Raw genomic sequence first — 10,414 nt, forward strand, 5'->3', positions numbered from 1 at the left:
CACCAGAGAAACGCACTCTCGGATGGTTCATGGAAACTGAGCAAGGAAAGAGCACACTGAGTCCACTCAAGCTGTGAACACGGTAGCCATTCCACACATGTGGCTACTTAAATTTGAAATTAAATGGGATAGAATGTGATGGAATTAAAAATCTACTTCTTCCTTCAAACTTGGCACATTTCTTTTTTTTTTTTTTTTTTTTTGTGGTTTTTGGCCGGGGCTGGGTTTGAACCCGCCACCTCCGGCATATGGGACCGGCGCCCTACTCCTTGAGCCACAGGCACCGCCCCAAACTTGGCACATTTCAAGCACTTAGTGGCCACATGTGCCTAAAAGCTACAATATTAAACATCACAGAATAGATCATTTCCATCATCACAGAAACTTCTATTGGACAGAGTTTCCCAAAAGCCTATGCTTTACTAAGGAGAGAGAAAATTAAAATAACGTGAGATTTTATTTTGCATTAAATATCATTTAGAAAATGAAGGAAAATGGCATTTATTGAATGCCCAGTTTTGAGGAAAAAATTATTATTGCCCCATCACATTTTTTTCTTTTGCTTTTCTTTCTCTTTCATCTTTCTTTTGCTCTCTTTCCTTCCTTCTTTTTTCTTTTTTTCCCCTCAAAATGCATTCTTATAATTCTCAAAATGACCCACGAAAGGCTCCCACAACAAAAAAGAAAAATACAAAAGTTCATGAGGTATCGCATATTGTAATGAACTATAATTAAAAGCAGAATATTTCCTTAAAAGTCAGTCTTTTGTCCTAAATTTGATGTAAACATTTCCTTTCTGGTATTGAAGATTAAAAGAAGAGATGAGGAAAGCCCTCTCTTGAGGCAGTGAGAGAGGCCATTCTCCTCCCAGAGTTGGAAGCAACTTCCCTAGGTCCAAAATGCCCAAGAAGAAGCTGATGCTCAGGTAGCTGAACCCAACCCCTAAGGCTCTGTGGTTAACAGAACCAGCTCAGAGGAGACTAAGCTGGAGGCCTTGCAGAAAAAGCTTGAAGACCTAGAGTTTGATGAATAGCAGCAGAAGCACACTGAGGCCTTTCTTACCCAGAAGCAGAATGGGGGAGAATTGAAGGATGACAATTTCAAGAAATCAGTGAACTGGGGGCTGGCAATGGCAGTGTGCTGTTCAAGGTCTCCCTCAAGCTTTCCAGTCTGGTCATAGCCAGAGAACTAATTCACAGTCTGGAACAAGATCTTAAGGGAGCTGCAGGTTCTACCTGAGTACAACTCTTCACACACTAAGGCTACTATGACACTACAGTGATGGAGAGATGGATATCTGCAAAGAGCATATGGATAAGGGGTTCCTTGGATTGAGTTCTAAAGAAAGCTAGAAGAATTCATGAACACATTTCAGGATAAGTTAGGACTGCTGTGATAAAAGACCTGACACATCTGAGGGAGCAGCACAAGATTGTGTACAGAGATGTCAAGCTCTCAGCAACCTAGTCACCTCCTGTGGGGAGACCAAGTCCTGTGAATATCAGGTCAGTGGGCAAGCACATGGACTCCTTGGCCAGCTCCTTCATGGGCACAAGGTCCTATGTCACCAGGAAGACTCCAGAGGACTCAGAACTCTCTGCAGTCAGATATTTAGAGCGTGGGGCTAAATCTGGTGGAGATGGTGGTTGAGAGGTATCTCTTTCCTCGTCCAGATCCCAAGGAGCTGGACCTGATGTTTGGGTGCAGGTGGAGGGAGATGCGGCTGATACCCCACCGAGACAGAATCGTGGGAGGTCCCTCAGTGTACATGGAATGGACAGCCGACCTCCTGTGGTGATTTCTGGGTTGTTGGTTACATAGTCAACAAGCCTCCTCCAAATGCCCAGTGGAGTATTCAGTCCAGAATTTCAAGATTTCATGAATAAATCCTTAATTAAAAAAAAAAAACTGCCGAGAGAGCAGATTTGAAGCAACTGATGTTCTTACTTTTATCAAGAGATCTGATGCTGAAGAAGTAGATTTTGCTCTGCCCTACCATCGGCCTTAACCAGCACAGCTCAGTAACCCATGCAGCTAGTGTCTGAGCAGTTGAGGAGCAGCAAAGAACCAGCATCCTGCCCAGTGGTGCACCATGTTGCTTTGGGGCCTCTTTTTCATGCCTGTCTCTGTTCAGATGTTCATTTCACCTATGACAAAGGCTGAAAAACATAGCATGTAGAAAAAAATAAAAAGCCCTTTATCTGAAAATAACTAGAAAATCCAGAAAAGGATTTCAACATCTTTGTAGGCAGTGAACATGGAGATATGACTAGAAAATTTAGTCAAGTATTTATGCCCTCTTTTCTCTAGAAATGTTTATTAATGATGATAGAGGTGTTTATTAATGCCAATTGTATTGCTAATATATAACAAGTTGAACTGAGCTTTGATCAGATTCTAGGTATATGAGAAGCAGAATTGGAATTTACAGAACACCAAAGAGGAGGTTTGCTGGTAAACACCCCAAAGTTCCCATGAGAACTGTAATAAAGGACTAGACACTAAAAGTAAGGGTAAACCAGAAACGGACCAGACCTCACAGGGATGAATGAAAGCTCAGCTTTAAATTGAATAAATGATTCAGTGAATTAAGGTAATCTGGAATTATTAATATATCTAACCTAATTGTCTGTCAAAAACAAACTAACTCAAAACAAGTAGGATTACAAGGAGATAAGGCCATATGACCAAAACTTTACAGCTGTAATAGACTAATTCTCACAAAAAATTCAAATAATGAAGATACCAAAGACAAATTTTACATAAATTATGATCACCATGCTCAAATAATGAAAAGACAAAACTGAGGATTTCGAAGGAACTGATTTTTTTTTAAGAAAAGTAAAAATTGTTCAACTCAAAAGTAGAACAGAAAAAATTAAGAATTCTGTGAATGAATTATAGTTGAGAAGAGTTAGGAAACAGGAAAATGAATTAGAAAAAAATATTTGGACTAAAGCACCGATATTGAAAAGAATGAAAAAATGTTAAACTCATGAGAAATATGAGGCATGATAAATACTTATTTGAAGGCATGAATGGAGGGAAAATGAGGCAAAAGCAATAATTAAAGAGAAAATGGCTAAGAATACTCTAAAATTAGCAAATGACATTAAACAATAGATTCAATAAGCTCTATGAAATCTAATTAGGATAAACAAAAACAGTAACAGCAATAACATCAAAAATTACCTACAAACATCATCATAAAACTTCTAAAATCAAAAGTAAAGAAAAAGAGTTGAGGTCATTCCCCTCACCCTACCTCTGCTGTAGCCTTGGAAATCATGAGGATTGTAACTACAGTATCTGTGAAAACCTAGCTGCTACTAAAAGAGAAACAATTGATTCGAAACTCCTCAAAGACTCATCCCAGACAATTGCCACTGTTTGACCCTTCTGGTAGTTCACCGTACAGTTATATTCTCAGAGCTTGTGTTTTTCTGACCTTACTCAGAGCTGAGAGATCATTGTTATCTCCAGTGCATTTATAGAAACAAACAAAAATGATTAACACCACAACTTCCTGAGTCAGAATTGTGAGTTGGGGCTAACAAGTGGCTGATTAAAAATATAAAGAAAAATTTGAAAATAGTATGTCCATGAGGAACTTTGATAAACTCCAACATATAACATAGAAGATAGAAGGTCCATGTATATGGACCGTATATGTCTAGGGTTAGGGGCTAACCCAGGAAAGACCTAAGAAAAACCCCAATCTCTTACTTGTGGTTGACCTTGAGATTCTGCACGAACAGGAATTAAGGGTTAAAAAGAAATTCGACGCCACGGCACTCTACCGAGGGCAATAAAGTGAAACTCTGTCTCTACAAAAAAAAAAAAAAGAAAGAAATTCAAAACTGCTGCTAGAGATTGAAACCAAATCCCAACAAGCATGCGTGCACACACACACACTTACACACACCGTCAGTAGAGACCGGGAGACACCCATATTCAAGGAACTTAAGGAAATCTCCGTCCAATCACTAGAGGAGCACTTAACTGGGCAGAGGCTCCCGTGGCCACGCACAACAAAGATTACAGGCTTTAGAGAATTCGTTCAGGAAAGTCACTAAAGAAACAAACAGCAGCAACAAGAACAGCAAAGAAAAACAACAAGGAATGTGGGGGGTGGGGGGGTACTGGAGACAACCTGATTTCCAGAGTTGACACATCATGTTACTTAAGATGTCCAGTTTGTGACACACAAAGCGGCAGCAAAGTATGGCCGATTCACAAGGAAAACAAATGAGAACAATAGATATTGTCCCTGAGGAAGTCCTAATGTTAATATCACCAGACAACTAGTATAACTTAGCAGAGGTTGACAACTCAGTGGGATGTAACTTCGTGGTTATAAAGATTTTGCAAAACCTAAAGGAAACTATGTATAAAAAATTAAAAAGAAGTATGAGAACAATGCCTCACCAAAGAAAGAATATGAAAAAAGACATAGGAATTATATTTAACAAAGACCAAATTGAATTTTCAGAGTTAAAAAGTATAATAACGGAAATTAAAAAATTCACTAGAGGGTTCCAATAGTAGAGTTGAGTAGGCAGAACAAACCAGGAAATTTGTTCAAGTAAGTCAAATGAAATTATCCCATCTGAGGAAAGGGAAAAAAAGAAAGAAGAAAATACACACAGACTTAGAAACCAAAGTGTACCAAAATATGCACAATGTGAATTTTAGGAGAAGAGACAGAATGAAAAGGGAAGAAAAAATAAAAGAAGAAATTATGGCCCCAAATGTCCCAAATTATGTCAAAAGCATTTATTCACACATCCAAGAAATTCAACAAATTACAAGTAGCATAAACTGCAAGAGATTCACATCTTGATTATATCATATTCAAGTTGTCAAGGGCCAAAGACATAGAAAATCTTAAAATCAGGATGAAAACTATGGCTCATCATTTGTCAAGGGATTCTTGACAAAAATAACAGCTAACTTCTGGAAGCAGGAAGGGAGTGGGATAACATATTCAAAATGCTGAAAGTAATAGCCAAGAATTTTCTATCCAGCAAAAATATCCTTCAAAAATTGAGAAGGATGGTTCTGCACACACACAAGGACCCTATTAGAAGTACATCCCTGGGAAGTAGCGGTGGTTTTTCTCCTGCATTGTAAAGTACTCTGTGTAGATTTTGACTCTTTAGTGCCTGAAATTATATAAAGCTCAAAAAATATGTCCTTCATGCTTTAAAAAGGACGTCACTGAACAAGAAAAAAAATACATTTTAAAGATATGACTCTGGGACCACTTTATTTCTCCAGCAAGTCACTTGTACCAAGATGAATATGCCACAGAAGTATCAAACATAGACACACCAGTTTGGAAATTTTAGCAAATAATTGTGTTTTGCTTGTAGCCCAAGACACAACATCTACAAGCCTCTGGATAAAGTTGTTTTCTCCAAAATAATTTATGAACTCAGTAAGGACATGGCTTGCAGTGTGGCAGGAGATGCTAATATCTTGACTAGTGAACTGAGGCTTACTGCTCAAAAGTATTTATTACAGAGGGCCGGCCATGTACACCAGAGCTGGCGGATTCAAACCCAGCCCAGGCCTGCCAAACAACAATGACAACTACAACCAAAAAATATCCTGGCGTTGTGGCAGGCACCTGTAGTCCCAGCTACTTGGGAGGCTGAGGCAAGAGAATCGCTTAAGACCAAGAGTTGGAGGTTGCTATAAGCTGTGACACCACGGCACTCTACCCAGGGCAACAGCTTTGAGACTCTGTCTTTAAAAAATAAATAAATAAATAAATTTGATTATAAATAAAATATAAGTTAGAGGTTTTGTTAAAAAAAAAAAAAGAAGAGACTGAAAGCACAAGGTTGGAAAAATATATACATGATGCAGAAAGTATCTCAAAGAGAGTGAGGGTAGCTATATTAGTATCATACAAAATAAACTTTAAGGAAAAAATTGTTACTATAGGAAAAATACATTTTAGAGTGATAAAAAGAAACTTTATGAAGACAAATGAACATTTAACATGTGTATCTAATATTTGAACTATACAAACCATAAATCATAAATTGACAGACTTGAAAGAAAAAATAGACGATTTTACAATAACAGTTGGATATTTAAATACCTAGATTCGATAGTGGTTGGAACAACTAGTCAGAGAAAAAGCAGGGAAGCTGAAAGTTGGTTCTATGAAATGTTAAAGTCATAAACAAAATTGACAAGTCTTTAACTACAGTGACCAAATGAAAATGGAGAAAAGCCTCAAATTACTAAAATCAGGAAAGAGTAGACATTACTACCAACCTTTATATAAGAGAATGCTGTGAACTATTGGATGCAAACAAATTAGATAACCTACACAAAATGGAAACATTCCTAAACTCTTGAACAACAGCAAGGTATAATAGATATACAAGCTATAAAAGACATCTGTAAATCACTGAGCCCCAAACAGCCAAATATATAACATATCCAATGTACACAAACCATTTTGTAGGATAGATCACATATTAGGCCATAAAACAATCCTCAATAAAATTAAAGGAAATCAAAATATACAAATTATGTTCCACAACCATACTGGGATGAAATTAGGAATCAATAACAAGGATTTTGTGCAATTCACAAATACATGAAAACTAAAGAATTTTCTCCTAATCAGTGGATCAAAGGAAAAATCACAAGGGAAATTAAATAATATTGTGAGATGGATGAAAGAACACACCTAATACATACAAGATGTAGGAAAGGCAATGCTTGTAGGCAAGTTTATATCCGAAAATGCCTATATCAAAAAAGAAGAAAGATCTCCAATCAGTAATTTATCTTTCCACCTTGGTAAGCTAGAAGAAAATGGCAAAATAAATCTAAAGGAAGTAGCAGAAAGAAATAATAAAGATTTGATCAGAATTAATGAAATAGATAGTAAAAATCAGTAGAGAAAAAGCAGTGAAGCTAAAAGTTGGTTCTTTAAAATGTTAAAATGATCAACAAAATTGACAAGTCTTTGGCTACTGTGACCAAAGAAAAAGGAGAAACCTCAATTTACTAAAATCGGGAAAGAGTAGTCATTACTACCCATCTTTACATAACAGAATACTATGAACTACTGTATACAAACAAATTAGACAACCTAGACAAAATGGACAGATTCCTAAAAACACAAAAAGTGCCAAAACTGACTGAAGAAAAGAAAAAGAAAACCTCTGAATAGTCCTGCATAGTATACAGAGATTTAGTAATCAAAAACCGTTCCTAGAAAGCAAATAGTTAACAGGCATATATAAAAAATGTTCAACATCACTAATCATCATGGAAAGGCAAATTGCAATCACAGTGAGATGCAAGCCTGATCATCTCACCTCAGCTGGAATGGCCATTATCAAAAAGACAAAAAATACCAAATGCTGGTGAGGGTGTGGAGAAAGGAGAACATCCCTATGCTGCTGGTAGGAGTGCAAAGTAGCACAGAGCTATTATGGAAGACAGTATGGAAGTTCTTCAAAAAACTAAAAACGAAACTCCCATATGGGGCGGCGCCTGTGGCTAAAGGAGTAGGGCGCTGGTCCCATATGCCGGAGGTGGCGGGTTCAAACCCAGCCCCGGCCAAAAACCACAAAAAAAAAAAAAAGAAAGAAACTCCCATATGATCTGCAACCCCAATGCTGGGTATCTATCTCTAAAAAAGGAAATCAGTGTATCGAAGAGATAGCTGTACCCATGTGTTTATTGCAGCCCTCCTCACAATCCCCAAGACATGGACTCCACCCAGGTGTCTATCAGTGGATGAGTGGATAAAGAAGCTGTGGTATACACACAACGGCACATTATTCAGTCATAAAAAGAATGAAATCTATCATTCTTTGCATCACATGGATGGAACTAGGGGACATTCTGTTAAGAGAAATAAGCCAGGTATAGAGAACAAATACATGTGCTCTCATTCATATTTAGGTCCTAACAAGGTGAATCTCATGGAGGTAGAAAGTAGAATGGTGGTTACCTGAGGCAGGGATATGAAGAGAAGGTGATTAATGAGTACAAAACTATTCATTTTAGATAGAAATAATAAGTTCTAGTATTCAATCATGTAGGAATATTATAGTTAATGCTGTAATCACCTTTAAATGATCAAATAATATCAGATAAAGGAGAACTGTAATATTCTCAACACAAAAAAATTATATTTTAGAAGCAATGAAGATTCCAATTACCCTGATAAGATCATTAATTCTACATTGTCTACATGTACCAAAATATCTCATTTATTCACAAAAATAAAAAAAAACTAAGATAAATACCAAGAAAGGACCATAGACCTATGTGTAAGAGATAAAAACTATAAAACTCTTAGAAGAAAACATGTGACCTGGATTAGGCAATGCTTTCTTAAATATGGCAATAAAAACATGAGCAGCATAAGAAAATAAAGGGTAAATTAGACCTTTACACCCAAGAAAACTGGAAACACATATCCACAACAACGCTTGTACACAAATGTTCATGGAAGCGTTACACACAACAGCTGAAAAGTGGGAAAAACTGAGCTACGGTGACTGGACAAAGTACATTATAGCCATACAATGGAATATTATTTGACCATAAAAAGAAATGAAAAACTGGTACATGCTGCAACATGAACCTTGAAAACATGCTAAGTGAAAGAGTCTGGCCACAAAAGACCATGTGTTGCATGATTCCCCTTACATGCAGAATCTGGAATATCTACCTCCACAGTGACAAAAAATAGTATTTGCCAAGAGGTGGGGAGGAGAGAGATGTGGAGTGACTGGAATAGGTATGGAGTTTCTTTATGGAGTGAGGAAGTAGCAAGCAGTCCCCTGGTTACAGACTACCCAACTTAGGGATTTTTGAATGGGCTCCCAAGGCTCCCCATATGGCTAATTCATTAAAAAAAATTAAATTAATAACTTGTGAACTACATTCTTCACACATGTTCACAAACCTGCAAAGTGTAAGCAGTCCATCCGGGCAGCCTCTTTACACAATGGCTAGTCTCATTGTTTTTACTGTCGCTTATGCACAACGTCACTTTAACCTTAACCTTTTTATAAGATTTTGTGAATCTGTGTTTATTTTATAGGCACTTTTATGACCATGCCTTCAAAGAGAGATTCCACTGCAAGTCCAGGTGAGCCTGCAGGGAAGAGAAAAGTGATTACAGTGGAAACAAAAGGAGAAATAATTAGCATTGAAAGAAAGGCCAGAAGCTGCCATGTATGGTGAAAGCATTAGGCTTCAGACACGATTATAAAGGATAAAGTGAGAGTAATGGAACACACAAGAGGCAGTGCTCCAGTGAAAGCATAAATTATCACTAAGCAGCAGGGTGTATCAATTATTGAAATGGAAATATTATTGATTTGGTCAGAAGATCAAAATAAGTGTTAACATTCCCATTAGCCCAGGAGTACTATAATTATTAATTTAGTATTACACTACCTTATTTTTATTGCCTTGCGTAAGCCATTATAGTATTGCTATTATTATTATCACCATAAATGCATCACTCATCAGTGATCCGAGCTACATACAAATCCAACCTAAAGACATCTTTAAGAATGTATGTCACCCATAAACTGGAGACTGCCTGGATTCTGAATTTAGATACTGTTAAGGGATAAATATACCGAATATAGTAAAAACCACTAAATTCCATGTTTTAAAGAGCTGAACTTTATGGTATTTGAATTATACTTTAGAGAGATTTTATTTACAAAAATTTACTTGAAAAACTATGACATACTATTGAGAAATTAGAGAAAATGTATGTAAATAGAGAAATAGTCAATGTCCATGGAGTGGGAAAACTACATTTTTTTTTTCTTTTTGGAGACAGAGTCTCACTATGTTGCCCTTGGTAGGGTGCCATGACCTCACAGCTCACAGCAACCTCAAACTCTTGGGCTTAAGTGATTCTCTTGCCTCAGCCTCTCAAGTAACTGGGACTACAGGCACCTGTCACACCTGGCTATTTTTTGGTTGGAATTGTCATTGTTGTTTAGGAAGCCCGGGCCAGGTTCAAACCCGCCAGCCTTGGTGTATGTGGCTGGCGCCCTACTCACTGAGCTACAGACGCCCTGCCAAAAAACTACATATTTAAATGCGCCTCAAATATATCTTCAGAGTCAATGCAATTTCAATCAATTATAACCTTATTTTAAATTTTATATGGAAATGCAAAAGGTCAAAAAGAAATAAAAATTATTGAAGCAGAACCAAGTGCTCATATTTTGCTAGCCATAAAGATTACTATAAAATCATGTCTGTTAAAATTTGTGATATTGGTACAAGGCAGACAAATAGATCTGGAATTGTTGTAGGGGGCCCCAGTCAGCCAGCCACAGGGCCGGGTCCTGCTTCCATTGAATAGCTGGAAACAGTAAATGGAGGGGACAGTTGCAAC

General features: G+C 37.2%; 1 pseudogene; it reads left to right on the forward strand.

Moving 5' to 3' along the window:
• Window positions 1-899: 899 nt before the first annotated feature.
• LOC128593128 (dual specificity mitogen-activated protein kinase kinase 1-like) lies at window positions 900-2,045 on the forward strand (annotated as a pseudogene).
• The last annotated feature ends 8,369 nt before the right edge of the window (window positions 2,046-10,414 follow it).

The sequence above is a fragment of the Nycticebus coucang genome, chromosome 9 (genome assembly GCF_027406575.1).
Source record: "Nycticebus coucang isolate mNycCou1 chromosome 9, mNycCou1.pri, whole genome shotgun sequence".
NCBI lineage: Eukaryota > Metazoa > Chordata > Mammalia > Primates > Lorisidae > Nycticebus > Nycticebus coucang.